This window comes from Protopterus annectens, chromosome 1.part1 (genome assembly GCF_019279795.1).
Source record: "Protopterus annectens isolate FY-2018-M chromosome 1.part1, PAN1.0, whole genome shotgun sequence".
Classification (NCBI taxonomy): Eukaryota; Metazoa; Chordata; order Ceratodontiformes; family Protopteridae; genus Protopterus; species Protopterus annectens.
Genome location: NC_056726.1, coordinates 1,784,737,636 through 1,784,751,651, shown reverse-complemented (window position 1 = coordinate 1,784,751,651; position 14,016 = coordinate 1,784,737,636).

The window sequence follows — 14,016 nt, the reverse complement described above, 5'->3', positions numbered from 1 at the left end:
TTGATATAGGGCGTTGGAATTTATGAATGCCAAGAACCGTTGGGCAAAGGTGTTGGTACACGAGTACTTTTCCTAGTTAATGGCAAGGTAGTTGAAATCACCCAGTATTAGAGTGTTTGGTTGCATCTTAATATTTTTCAGCATGTTTAGAAAGGTGAGAATCTTGGGGCATGGTGGGGGATCTGTAGCAAGCTACAATTTGGACAGCAGTCTTACCTAGTGTTAGTTGCACCTGGAGAATTTCAGACGCATTGTGTTGGGCAACTAGAAGAGTTGTGTAATAACAGCAAGCATGAACTGGGTTAAAGGTTTCAAACAGTACTGAGATGCTTTTAAAGGAGGCCATTTCAGGGGGAGGGACAGTTGGTAAAAGTAAGCCTAAATCTGAGTTTTGGTTGTCAAAATACACTACATTTTCTGTGGAATGGAAAATGTGGTGTCTCACAAACACAGAGTTGTGATAGGCGCAGCTCCCAGATCTCACCTTACAAAACCTAAGGAAAGTAGCAGAAAAGGGTCAAAATTCTCAAGTTTATAGATAGTCTGTATCCTGAGACAAAGAGTTGTTCATAGGTTGGTACTAGGCTATCGGCCCTTGGGCCTATACAAGCCTAGCCATAACAACTCCGTGGATATTTCTTCCCACAATATTTACTTCCCTGGACCCCTGTCTAGCAGGGCGACTGAAATGATCCCCGGGGAGAATTTCCTATCTCCCATCCAATCATCAAGGTTCCTTTTGAAGAGGGCCAAGGAGGCACTCTGCTTGACATGTATGGGCAGTCTATTCCAAAGTATGGGGAGTCTCTGGGTCAGGAACCTATTCCTCCAGCATGTTTTGTTCATTGTGATGACAAGGTTTAGATCCCTGCAGCGTATGGCTCTGAGAGATTGGGATTTCTTTAAGTGGAGCATGTCCAACAGCTCAGGGTTTGACATGGCCTTGTATGTTAAGCAGAGATCGCCACTGAGTAGACAATATCCCAGAGAGTATAGCTGGAGTTTTTTTAGACAGTCAGCATATGGCATCTGCTTTAGGCCTGTGATTCTTTTAGTGAGGTATTTCTGTGGCCTTTCCAGCTGTTGCAGATGTTTCACAAAAAGGGACTCTTGGATGGGATTAAATTGAGAAATAATACAGAAATGGGCGGCCTCAAGAGCCTTCCAACAGGCAATTGTAGTCACAGCTCACAATATTCCTTTTTCAGGCCATCTTGGCAAAAAAAGCATGCAAAGAAGAGGCTTATGAACACTTTTTATTGCTCAGGTATTGCAAATGGCATGGCAGAGTAGTGTAAAACACATGAGCAATGCCAAAGGATTAGCAAGGCAGGAGGCAATGGCTCATTTGGTGCCTTTTTCTGTTACTGAAGACTGTTTCTGGTAGTGAGATGTGGTAAAGCAGTTAAAAAAGTACCTCTTACCATCCACAAATGGTTTGGGGAGAGTTGTCTAACTCTGTTCTTAAGAACATACAAACAGCATTTGAAGACAATTTTAAGCAGGAGTGGGACAAGTTTTTGCCCCGCCTCTTCTTTGCATACTGGAAGATGCCTCAAGAATCTACATTTTATTTTACAGTTTCATACAATTTATGGTCATAGCTTGAGGAAAGGCATCTAGACTTATTTATGAGTTTAGAGGGTGTAGGTGATTCCCAAAAAAAGACTAATATAGAGGCTTCACTGAATTTCAAGAACAGCTAAGGGAGCTCATGGGGTTGAAGGAACACCTAGCTCAAGTACAACAGCAATAAAAGGTTTGGTGTGACAACACAGTGACAGCACAAGAATATGCTAGAGCAAAAGGTAATGATTCTTAATCCTGTTTGACAAAGTAAGCATTACACCGCATAGGAGGGATCTTTCATTGAAATGAAGGTAGACTATGTTGATTGTGTGGTGGAGTTGCCAGGCAAGAGGCAGAAACACAGACTTTACATGCTAACATGATGAAGCCCTACCATGACAGAAAGTCATTGGTACTCAGCATTTGCAGTAAGTTACAGGGTAAATTAGAGGGGTATCTTGTAGCAGACCTTCTGAGTAAAGTCAATCTGACACTTCATTGAATGAGATAACATTGTCACAGGAACTATCCCCTACCATGATTCAGGAAATCCAAACAGCATTACAAAAGCTTTGAGACAAACGCACTGCTAAGGGAACGTGTACCCAACTGTGAAGTACCATGAAAATACAGGGATCAAAAGGCCATGAAAAGGACAGAACCAAGGTGAAAAGATACCATATAAAAATGTCAAAAGGGTTTTTAACAGCAATATAGAATTTAGAACAGTTTTGTTTAATAATACAAAATTGTTTATTGATGTTTATTTACTACTTCCTTCAGAAACTGCATTACATCATCATGGAACAGAGCTATGTGAACATTCTGGTACTAATCATGTGCAAGATTTTCCAAATTGCCCCCAATCATTAGCTCCCTGAGTCAAAATATGTAATCTTAAACCAGGAAAATTTCTTGCACCTTTCAAGCATGCCTTTATAATTGTACCTTCTACTTAAGGAAAAAAAACAAGTTATGTACTCACCATAACGTTCCTTCTGTGTTGTCCATTTTCATTCTTCCCCAATAATTGACACAACTGTGTTCAGATCCGCCTCAGATGTTTTTTTTACAGCTCATTGCCAACAGAAGTCTTGAGCCCCTCCCTTACCCATAATGTTCCATCCCCTAACATACCTCAGATCTTGTTTGCTGGCTTATAGTTTTAAAAGGAATATTTGCACCCAGTTAAGAGAGGCCAATATCTGGAGCTCAATAGCAGGAACATTGGTTCCCTTGTTACCTCTTCCTCCTCCAGAAGATATTGGTGCAAAGGTAGGGGTTAGTGGGAGGGGAGGTGAGAAAGAATGAAAATGGACAATATAGATAGAATGTTATGATGAGTACATAACTTCTTCATATGATGTTATTAATTTTCATTCATTCCTCAACAATTGGGACAGAGTCCCTAGCTACCTTAAATCAAGGAAGAATGCTAAGGAAGGATATTCATGAGCACTGTTAAGCTGAGTGCTGCTCTTCCCCTCAAGACCAGATCCAATGTGTAATGAGTAATAAAAGTATGAAGTTTAGCCAAAGTTGCAGCTGCACAGATATTGTCCATAGAAGCCCTGGATAAAAATACAGATGATGTTGTCATGGACCTGGTTGAAAAGGCTCTCAAAGGTTTTGGTAAGGATACGCCCAGTTTGTTATAAACAAAGGATATACAATCAGTCAACCATTTGGCTAAAGTTACTTTTGTAACTGATTTACCTAATTTAGATTCCACAAAGGAAACAAACAATTGGCCTATTTTTCTGAATTTCATTGTTCTGTGTAAATAAAAATGTAATTGCCTGTAAACGTCCAGCAAATGTAACATATATTCACCTTTGTTAGTGAAATTTGGAGAGAAAATGTGAAGATTAATGGACTGATTGATGTTGAATTTTGACACCACCTTAGGAAGAAAGGAAGAATCGGTTCATAGTGTTACCCTGTTGTGGTGATATGGGCTACTGCCAGCATAGCTAGCTGGAGTTCTGTAAAGAATATGTACTTTGAATATCAAACTGATTTATACAAGATGCTTGCATTACAATTGTATTAGAACTGCATGGCATTTGACTATTAAACTGATTTGCACAAACTTATGTTACAAATGTATTAGAACTGTATGGCATTTGAATATCAAACTGATCTGTACAGATGCTTATGATACAAATTTATTAGAATTGTATGGCATTTGAAAATCAAAATGTGTTTGTAAAGTTGCTATTGTTAAAAAAAAATGTATCACCAGTGGGTTCTTCTGGACAGAGAAGGAATATACATGTGAGCTGTATGTATATATGTAAGGAAATGATACTAGAAGTGAAGGGGTTAAACAGCTAATTTACTTCTTACTTTAAGAAAAATACTGTTAATTGGACCATCTGTTGGGCCATGGAACTGCTTGTCTCACAGCTCTGAACAGGACCGAAGCTGGCATGTCTGGAAGAAGCCTTTGTTCATTAGCTCAATAAAAAGAGGGGAAGCCCCAGGCACTGCCATAAACATTAGCAAAACTTTAGATATGAATCTTGCCACATCTATGCTAACATCCTGTCTCAAGCTTCAAAGGGGAATACTGTGATAGCTTAGAGTCAGGTGACCAGATTAGGTTAGTCTGCCAGCCATCTTCGAAATTTTAATATTACAAAGAGAAATCTCTCAGTTTTGAGTATCCTGTCTTGGACCTAACGAGAAGAAGGACCATTCACCACATAACATGCCTTGCTGTGTTAAGTAAGTAGGAAAACATAATTCTTCTAGATTGAGTCAGGAAAATATAGTGAAGCTTAGTTCAGATATTGTTTTTCTTTATTTGTCTGAGACTGTCCATCAATGTTATTTTCAATATTTCATGTGTTTTGAACTCTGTGGTTTACTGTAAATATATATTCAGTATTTTCATGCTATGTTATTATTTATTATTAAATATATTTAAACATTTTATTGTGGCTGGTCCTTTTATAAAGTATTTAACCTTTGAGAGTGCTTATATTTATGGGCCTCTCCAGAAGGCCTAGCTGTCTTGGTCAACTACTACCATTTGTATGACTATTAATATTACACAGTATAATCAGACACCCTTTGTTAAGGGCCTTAGAGTAGCTGATTGTGGAGTGTCTGGTGGCAGTGATAACTACCTTATACTCTGGGGAGAAGGGGGCACAGCATGTAAATCTGTGCCAGCTTTTCCCAGGTGTGTGTGTGTGTGTGTGTGTGTGTGTGTGTGTGTGTGTGTGTGTGTGTGTGTGTGTGTGTGTGTGTGTGTGAGAGAGAGAGAGAAATCATATCTCACAGTGTGTGTGTGCTAGCTACTTGGAGCAGGAACACAAAGAACTGGTATCACAGAGAGGGTGCTGGAGGACTTGGCTTGGACACTTGGCTGAGGACCTAACCCTACAGCTGTACCAGTGGAGTCTTACTGAAGCCCTGTAGGGAGACAGATATAAAGAAACCCAGATGCCGGGCTGACTGCATTCCCTGTGTGCTCTTATGGGAAATTGTACTTGGTGCAGAAAGCTGCATCTGGAAATACTGAGTGTATCCATTTGCATTCCAAGTGAACATCCCTCTCGAGTGTCAGTGCTGAGGATTCAGGCTCCTTGATTACTGGCCCAGTGAGGGATCATCATACCTGCCTTTATGAAATATTAAATAAGGAGGTCTAGAAGACAAAGTTTGAAGTTCTGAAAGTTTTTGAGTATTGGTAATGGCTACCAAAAAGATTTTTTCCAGGTTAAGAACTTTAATTCACATTTTACTGCTGGTTCGAAGGGAGAAAGAACCAAGGTTTGTAGTACTAAATTTAAGTCCCATGATGGAGTTGGATCTTTATAAGGTGGTTGCAAAAGAAGGGTACCCCTTAAAAAGGCCTTACAAAGTTTTCATGAAGCTGAGGTGGAATTTTCAACTCTTATATGAAAATTAGAAATGGCAGCCAGTTGAACTTTATCAGTCGAGGAACTGGCCCCGTCATTAAAAATTGCTGCTAGAAACTCAAGTACTTTATGTATTGGTGCTGAAAAAGGGTCAGTATCTTTTTGCTGCTCCCAAAAAACAAATCTTTTCCATTTACTTCTGTAAATTTTCCTAGTGGAAGCTTTATGGGAAGACAAAAGTATATGATGGACAGGGGAAGAGAGCCTAGGTTGTCTAACTATCAATGGAAATGGAAAAAAAACATGCAGTCAGTTTTACGTTTGAGATGTCCGGGTGAATCATGTCTGTCAGGTGACACAGGAGGTCTGGAATTAGATCCAGAATCCACAAAGGAGATGAATCCAAAGAAAAGGGAACCAAATCTGTCAAGCCAATAAGGGGCAATGAGGATGACTTTGTTCTTCAATCGGGAAGCTTTCTGTAGAAATTTGGGGATTAAGGGGGTTGGGGTACACATAGAGGAAATCATGGGGCCAATCGTGAAGGAGAGCATCTCTTGGTGATTGCCCCAGAGTAGAGATCAGGGAAGAGAACCTGCTGCACTTGTTGTTAAAGGGAGATGCAAAAAGATTGCAGCATAGAAGGCCCATTGGAGAAATATCTTTTCTGAAAATATCATGTTGAGAAACCACTCGTGAGGTAGCAAAATGTATCTGCTTAACTTGTCTGCCATAACAATGGATTTTCCTGGAATGTGCATTGCTATCAGAAATCAAATGGATGAGCTCATCCATAGCCACACTCTCAGAGCTTCTTGACACAAGGAGTAAGATTTGGTCCCTCCTTGTTTGCTAATGTACGAAACCATGGACATATTGTCTGTCTGAATCACAATTGTCCCAAAAGGGAAAGCCTGCAATACTAAGAGCACTGCTCTCATTTCCAGGTCACTAATATGTGTGTTGGTCTCTTCAGGGGACCATGTGCCTTGGACCATCTTTCCCAAGACGTGCCCCACTCACCCAATTTGGGAAGCATCTGTGGTCACTATGGCCTTGGGCTGAGAAAGAATTAAGGGATGCCCTTGTAGAACCTGATCTGAGTGGATCCACCACAGAGGTATTTTTTGCATGCCTGGGTAATTTTGATCTGGCTAGACATAGGCTGGTATAGAAAGGACCACTGATTCGCTAATGTCAATTGAAGAATTCTCATATAGTATCCTGATAGGGGAACTAGAACTATTGCTGCAGACATTGATCCCAAAGCTTGTAGAATCAATCAGGCTAAAAGAGAAGAATTTTGAATTATCTTTCTGACTTGAAATTGGATAGTTTATACCCTTGGAAAAAGAAGGAAGGCTGTCACTGATATTGTGTTGAATAAGGCTCCTATGAACTCTTATGTTTGAGAAGGTTCTATCTAAGATTTTTTGAGGCTGATGGTAATTCCCAGAGGACAGCAAGTCTAGAGTACATAATCATGAGCTCCTGTCAGTAGATGCTTGGTCAGTGTGGTTATGAGCCAGTCATCCAAGTACATAAACACCTAGAATCCCTGCAGTCTCAAGTGAGCTGCTACTACTTCCATTCATTTGGTGAACACCCTGGGGGCTGTGGTGGGCCAAAGGGCAATGCTTTGAACTGGTAATTACTGGCTCCAAGCTGGAAGTGTAGATACTTTCTGGATCATCTGCTCATTTTTATGTGATAGTATGCTTCCTGAAGGTCTATCAAGTGCATCCAGTCGTCCTTGTGCAGGAAAGGCAGAATGGACTGAACTGTGACCATCAGGAACTTGATGTACTGGACTGAGTTGTTCAGGGAGGTTGGTATAATGATTAAGGTGTTTACCTTACGGCCACAAGGGGCAGGGTTTTATTCTCACATTGGATAGTTGGCTAGGCTTTAAAATAAAATGGCCCATAAGGGCAGTTAGCCTAGTATGAAACTATGAAGAATTTTGCTGGACGTTGTGGCATATGCCTATAACCCCATCTACCTGGGAGGCTGAGGTTGGCGGATCAATTAAGTTCAAGAGCTCTGGGCTTTTGTGCTCTATGTCAATCAGGTGTCCGCACTAAGGTCAGCATCAACATGGTGCTTTCAGGGGAGCTTGGAACCACCATGTTGTATAAAGAGGGGTGAACTGGCCTAGGTCAAAAACAGAGCAGGTCAACCCGCCCCCCCAGCTGATCAAAAAGCTGAGATCCCTGGCTTCCAGTCCCCTTTTTTCTTTGGCACTAAAAAGAATCTTGAATAAATTCCGGATTCTATCCGGTCTGGGGCACCACTTGGATGGCACTTTTTACCAGCAGCTTTTCTACTTCTAGAGCTGCTATTTTCCTCTAACTTGGTGAAACATCTGGGCTAGTGGGGGTGGTGGGGAAAAGGGAATTAAATAACCTCTGGAAATAATCCTCTACACCCACTTACCTTTTGTTATATCTAACCAGGCTCTCTTATGCAGGGATAAATGACCCCCGACTGCCTCAAGAGGTGGACAATTAGGCCTCCTTTCAGGAGCACTGATAGGGTCTGTCAGAAAAAGAATCTCTAGACCCCTGGTTCTGCAAACCTTCTCCACTGTGTGGGTGGCATTTTCCTTTTGAGTTCCACCCTCTGCCCCTGGGGGAACTATCTCCATGTGGATCTTGTAAAGGACCATGGAATTTTTTGAACCTCTCACTGATTCCTAGAAAAGGATCTTTGAGGGGTTGAAAAACATACACTCACTGGAGAGGGTCTTACTATCATGTTTGCACCTGGAAAGTGTGTCCTTTACCTTACGGCTGAACAAAGAGTTTCCGTCAAAAGGTGCACTGACGAAAAAAGACTTCTAGGGCTCTGCAAAATTACACAGGCGCATCCAGGCATGTCTCCTAAGAGAAATGCCTGAACCTGCCACCCTTGAGGTACCTTCAGCTGTGCATGAAATCAGCCTCATGGACGAATTAGTGATCAACTATTGGGTAACCTAATGTGAGGTAACAGAGGTCTGAGCCTCAGAAGTACTAGTCCCACTGAGGGATGTGGAGACTTTGAATTAAATCCCTCTGCAATCTAGAGAAGTGTGCCAAATAATTCAGCGACTTGAGTGCAAAGGTTGCTGAAGCATATACACATTTCACAAATCTGTCCAACACCCCTGACTCCCTGTTAGGAGGAAGGACAGAAGAAATCTGTTCTGCAAGTTCTTTCTTCATGGTCACTGCCATGACCATGGGATCTACCTCTACTCCTTTGCTCCAAAACTCTCTTCCATTTGATGGAGACAAAATTCTGTCTGTTCTTTTGGGATCAGCTCAACAGTGTCTGGTTCCTTCCACACCCACCTAGAGATCAAATCAATGAGCTCATCAGTGGGCGGAGGCACCCAGGAAGTAGATGGGCCTGACCCAAAGATTTCCAGGAATACTGATTCCTCTCAGGAAGAGTTATTGGTAGACTAATGACCCATTTGTTTGAAGATTTCCAGGATGTCTCCAAAGAAAATGTAATCAGGAGGTGATCTTGGGGACCTTTCCCTCCCTCATCAAAATCAGTATCTTTTGTGACTGACTCTTGAGGAGAGTAAAGTGCCTCCTCTTGCACTTTCTCTTCCAAGGGTCCTTTTTGTTGGGATGTTCTGGAGAAGTATCAGAGGAACTGAGAATACCCTGCTGGGTAGCCCCACTCTTTGGGTTGATTGTCTTTGCAAAGTACAGTGATGAGGCTCAAGGCACACAGATGCATCTGATCCAGAGGGGAGATTCAAAGAAGGAGGAGCCATCCATCCTAAAGAAGCAGAAAACACTCTCTCCACTACCTCAAAGACAGAGTGCCCTGGGGAGAAGGAGGCTGGCATAGCCAAGAAGCCATGCTTCCAGACCATCAGTTCCCCCTGACCTGAGGGCAGTCCACCTGAGGCAGAGGTTGGGGCTGAGCTGTCCAATGCCAAGGCTTCAAGGGACAATGATATCTCTGACAACTTCAGAGTTGACTCTAACACCTGTGACCTGACAGGGGCACTTCAGCTCTGAGAGTCAGCTGGTGTGCACGCAAAGAAAGCATCAGATCTGAAGATACAATGATCTTTGTAGCTGACACAGACAGCCCCATAAAACTCAGATGCAAGGGCTCCGAAACCATGGGTCAAATCAGAGAAGGAGCTAAGATAGGTGGTGTAGTACTGTTAAGGGTTTCCTGACCTGAAGGGGTAGGAGCTGGAAGAACTCCCATCTGAATCTGTGCCAAGAGAAACTTCCACATCCATCATCATTCTATCCACATCAGCTTCTATCAGGCTTCTGGAAGAATGAGAGGAGGAGGCTAATAGGGGGATTTGGAATGGCGGCATCTCTCCAGAAAAGATGAGGAAACTCTAAAGGACAGTGTATCCAAGAATCATGCATACCTCACTTGGCATAAGGGCTTCAGATCCAAAACCACTGGATTTGAAGAAGTAGAATGAACATCTGATGTGGGCTGATCAGAAGATCTGGACTTCGGATCTCACTTCTTCAACTTCTTCTGAGCCAGCTCCAAACATGGGATCCAAGGAAGGAGTGGAAGAGCCAGACAGATCCAATGGCTTCTTTCTGTGCTCCGCTTTTTTGGATCTTGAGAGTTGAGCCCCAGACAGTGCATCTGAAAAGGTTGAAGAAAGAAGACCTTTCAGTATAAATTTGTTTTTATGATCAATGACCGCCCTACAACTGAAAGATTTGCTTATTTCACAATCCACTTTGAGGTGATCAGGGGCCCAACAATAAATGTACCAATCATGTGTGTCAGGTAAGGGGAGTCTGTGCCCACATTTTTTACACTTTTTAAAGCAAGAAGGCTTTTCTGCCATTTTAGCATTTTAACAAAAAGAAAGAAAAAGAAAGAAAAACTTTTTTTAACAGGAATAAAAAGGAAGTAAAGTAATATCAACAGTATTAGAAAGGGAAGGGGTGAGAAAAACAATACCAACAATGGTAAATAAGAAATACACCAAATAATGTAGGTAGGGAGGATATAAGATATAATAACAGAACAGAAGAAAAATGTTTAATAAGGCAATGAAATGCAATTAAAGATATCACTTATCTGAAACAAATTCTAGCAACACTTGAGAGCTCACAGCAACCATGTCCGTAAGCTAAAGTGGCAGGCAGCATGAGAGTTCTACTGACCACAAACTGTAAAAAAAAAAACAGCTGAGCTGAATCCAAGGGTTGGGTCTGAACCCAACTGTTCCAGGTGTTGAGGAATGAATAGAAATTGACATCAGATCAAATATTATATGCCAATAGCCACCTTGTGTATTTAAGAAAAATATCTGAAAACTTAATTTGCAAGCAGATATTCAATAGCATAAATAGATACAGATTCCTCCGTGATGGGTAATACGATTTCCACAATTGCTTCAGTACCCTGACTGCCTTACTTGTTGTCATATACATTATATTTAACAATATGAATGAATCAATGCTAACTGGGTGGGGTGCTATTTACAGATAAGACTGGGTCTTTGAAACAGTAAACCATGACCTTCTACTTCACAAGCATAGAAAACACAATGTTCGTGTCCTACAGTTAAATAATTCCAAAGTTATCTGCAAAACAGAACTTTTCACACGGACTTGGTAACTGCAGCATAGCTGTTCCCCATGGGTCTGTCCTTGGTCCCTGCTATTTTCACTCTTCATTAAAGACCGAACCACAGATCTCTCTCAGCTCAGTATAATCATATAAGCAGATGACCTCCTTCTCCTAAAATCCAGCAGACATACTTTCCCTACAGCAGAAACTGCAAGCCAGTTTCACAACCTTGAACAACTGGACCCACAGCAACAGACTGCCATTTAATGCACTTATGTCCAATATCATGATCTTTGGAACCATGCAATAGCACCCAATATCCTGAAGCATATTTGTAATGACATGAAAGGCAATTATTTCCCAACTGTGTTAGAACAAAGACATCTGGGTTAACTTTAGATCCCTCACCACCTTTCATGAAGCATGTTGACAATATTGTTAACAAAGCACTTGACCAACCAAAGCTGTGCTATAAAATATAATATCTTTTCACTCCCTCTGCTCAATGTACCTTACTAAGGAATGTATTGATCTCTAAAATGGAATATGGTCTTCCTCTAATAATTTCTTACTCTAATAACTACCCCCACACACACACACACACACACACATCAGTTAACAAATATGCAACTTTGTCCTACTTGTAGATCGAGTCCACCATAGCCAACTCTTAGAATCTTTTGACTGGCTACCAGTCAGTGAAAGGGCAACAGTGCTATTCACCTCAGAATTTTATAAAATTATCAAGCTGAGGCATTGGCCTCCTTTAAAAGTATCAGACAGTAAAGCTATTCTCTAAGGGATTCTCAAGAAGAAACCCTAATGAACTCTTATTGGACCACAATTTAAAACTGCAGTAGGGGTAAGGGCATTTTCATCAACCATTTGGAATCAAATTCCTAAACAAGACAAGAAAATACCTTGGATCTATTTAAAAAGGAATTAACATATAACTTGCTACAAAGAAAGGGGCTAAAAAATGCACCTTATGACTTCTGCAGTCATGCAACCAGTTCCAATAATTTTGTACAATGCCTTACCTATTTTATCTGTGGAATTGTCTAAAGATAACTGTACCCATTGTATGTCAGTGCTTTTAAAAATATATCATAAATATTTGCTGCAAATATGGTACATACATCCTGCACTGCAAACATTTACTTCGCAAGTGGTAAATGCTTCACTGTAAATTGTAAACATTTGCTATCTTAGCATGAACTGTCCGTCACACTGTACTGGAACTATTTAATTAACAATCTCTTATATTTTTATTCTTGCTGCCCTATTGGCCCGGGTCATGGCTGAAAAGGGTCTGTTGACCATTTTACCTTATCAAATGTAAAAAAAAATAAGTAAATTCTGCAGCTCGTTTCAAATGAAAAAGACGTATTATATTTGTTTCTGAAATACCTCTTTCTTTGATCTGGGACAACAGAATCTAGAGTATATATTATACCTGTAGTCTCATGCAGCAGAACTACTGCTGTCTTTTTTCTTTTTTGTTCTCTTAATGCTATAATTGACAGTTGGGAAACTCTTTTGAAACACCAAGGAGTGTGTTTCATCAGAGCCATTACTGATTATTTCATTCTGTTTGTCTGGCGCTATTAAAGCTTGGGAATTCTAACTGGCAATGAAAGCTACATTAAAAGGCTTAGATAATAGACTTGGACTTTACAACCTGAGGCATCAGCCATCAACCATAAGTAAAGTAACTAGAAATATCATCTAGAGATGCATTTAGTTTTTCTGTCAACAGTCTGCCCATTGCAATGAGAGGTTTTTTTTTTGTCAAGGCATTGTTTTGTATGTAAAATTAGATTTTTCATTGCATTTGCTCATTTGACAAAGTGGCTGAAGTCTTAGTTTTTTAGTGAGATGGCATTCTTCACAGCACTGGTGCAACTTCTGTTATCTGCTCTTTTGAAGAGAGAGAGAAAGAGAGACTGAGACAGAGATCAGTTGGCTATCAGCTATCACAAGTGAGACTAATAGCTGAGGTTTTGGTACCAGATTAGAAATCTGATTGCAGTGTACCATGAATACAGATAGGGTACTCTCACTGGAGAGATAGCATTAATCTCTCTAGTGAAATGCATGTACGTGTATGAAAAACAGTTTTGTTAGCTCTTAGTTACTGCTGGCAAGTTGGCACTAAAAGGCACTGGACTCAGAATGAGACAGATGAAATCCTGAGGAGTCCATGATTACAGTTCTGGAGCAGACAGTGTACAGCTTATCTGGGTATGGCAGGTGTTGGTCATATCCCAAAGCAGTAGTGCAGATTTGCTGTAAGCCGTTAAGACCAACTACCCTCTTGTATACATATCTTGGGAAATTATGCAGATTTGAGCTCTACAACACCTGTTCTTTTTGCCACATTGGTAGTTACAGTATATATTTAGACTCTATAATCCCTTCACTGAATAACAGTTGGTATATTAAGTTGACAGTTTCCAGTGTATTGCATTATACTTTATTTTCTGCACCTGCAGTAAAGTTTAAATCTTCCTAATTTGTAAATGGCCCCTGTTTGTCATCTCATTGGATACTTACTTGGTCTGTAGAACTAGTCATATGACTAGTTTTGTATTGCCCTTGTGTTTGGTTTTCCTCCACATATTACACAACAGACCTACAAAAGGAACTTCATATTCTAAGGCTAAGGTTTTACATCAGAGTCTGGAAGGCCTACAGTTGTGGCAGTCATCTTAAAATGGATTTTATAGACTTGTTTACTGTTTCAGGCTAGTAGCTAGCATTAATTTCCCATGTTACTTTCTCATTTTGACAATCTCTATTGCAAATTGCCTCATTATAACATTTAGTCAGTATTTCAGTTGCTGTTCACTATTTATGGGGGGTCATATGTTCAACATTTGCTTTTGGTTAAGCCCCATTGGTTGGTTTATCTATCTAATGGCTTTTGACTTAAGTTTCATTAACTTAGTACATAATTTTGCTATGTTTTTAATAAATAATTAGCAATGAATACAGTGTTTGGTGT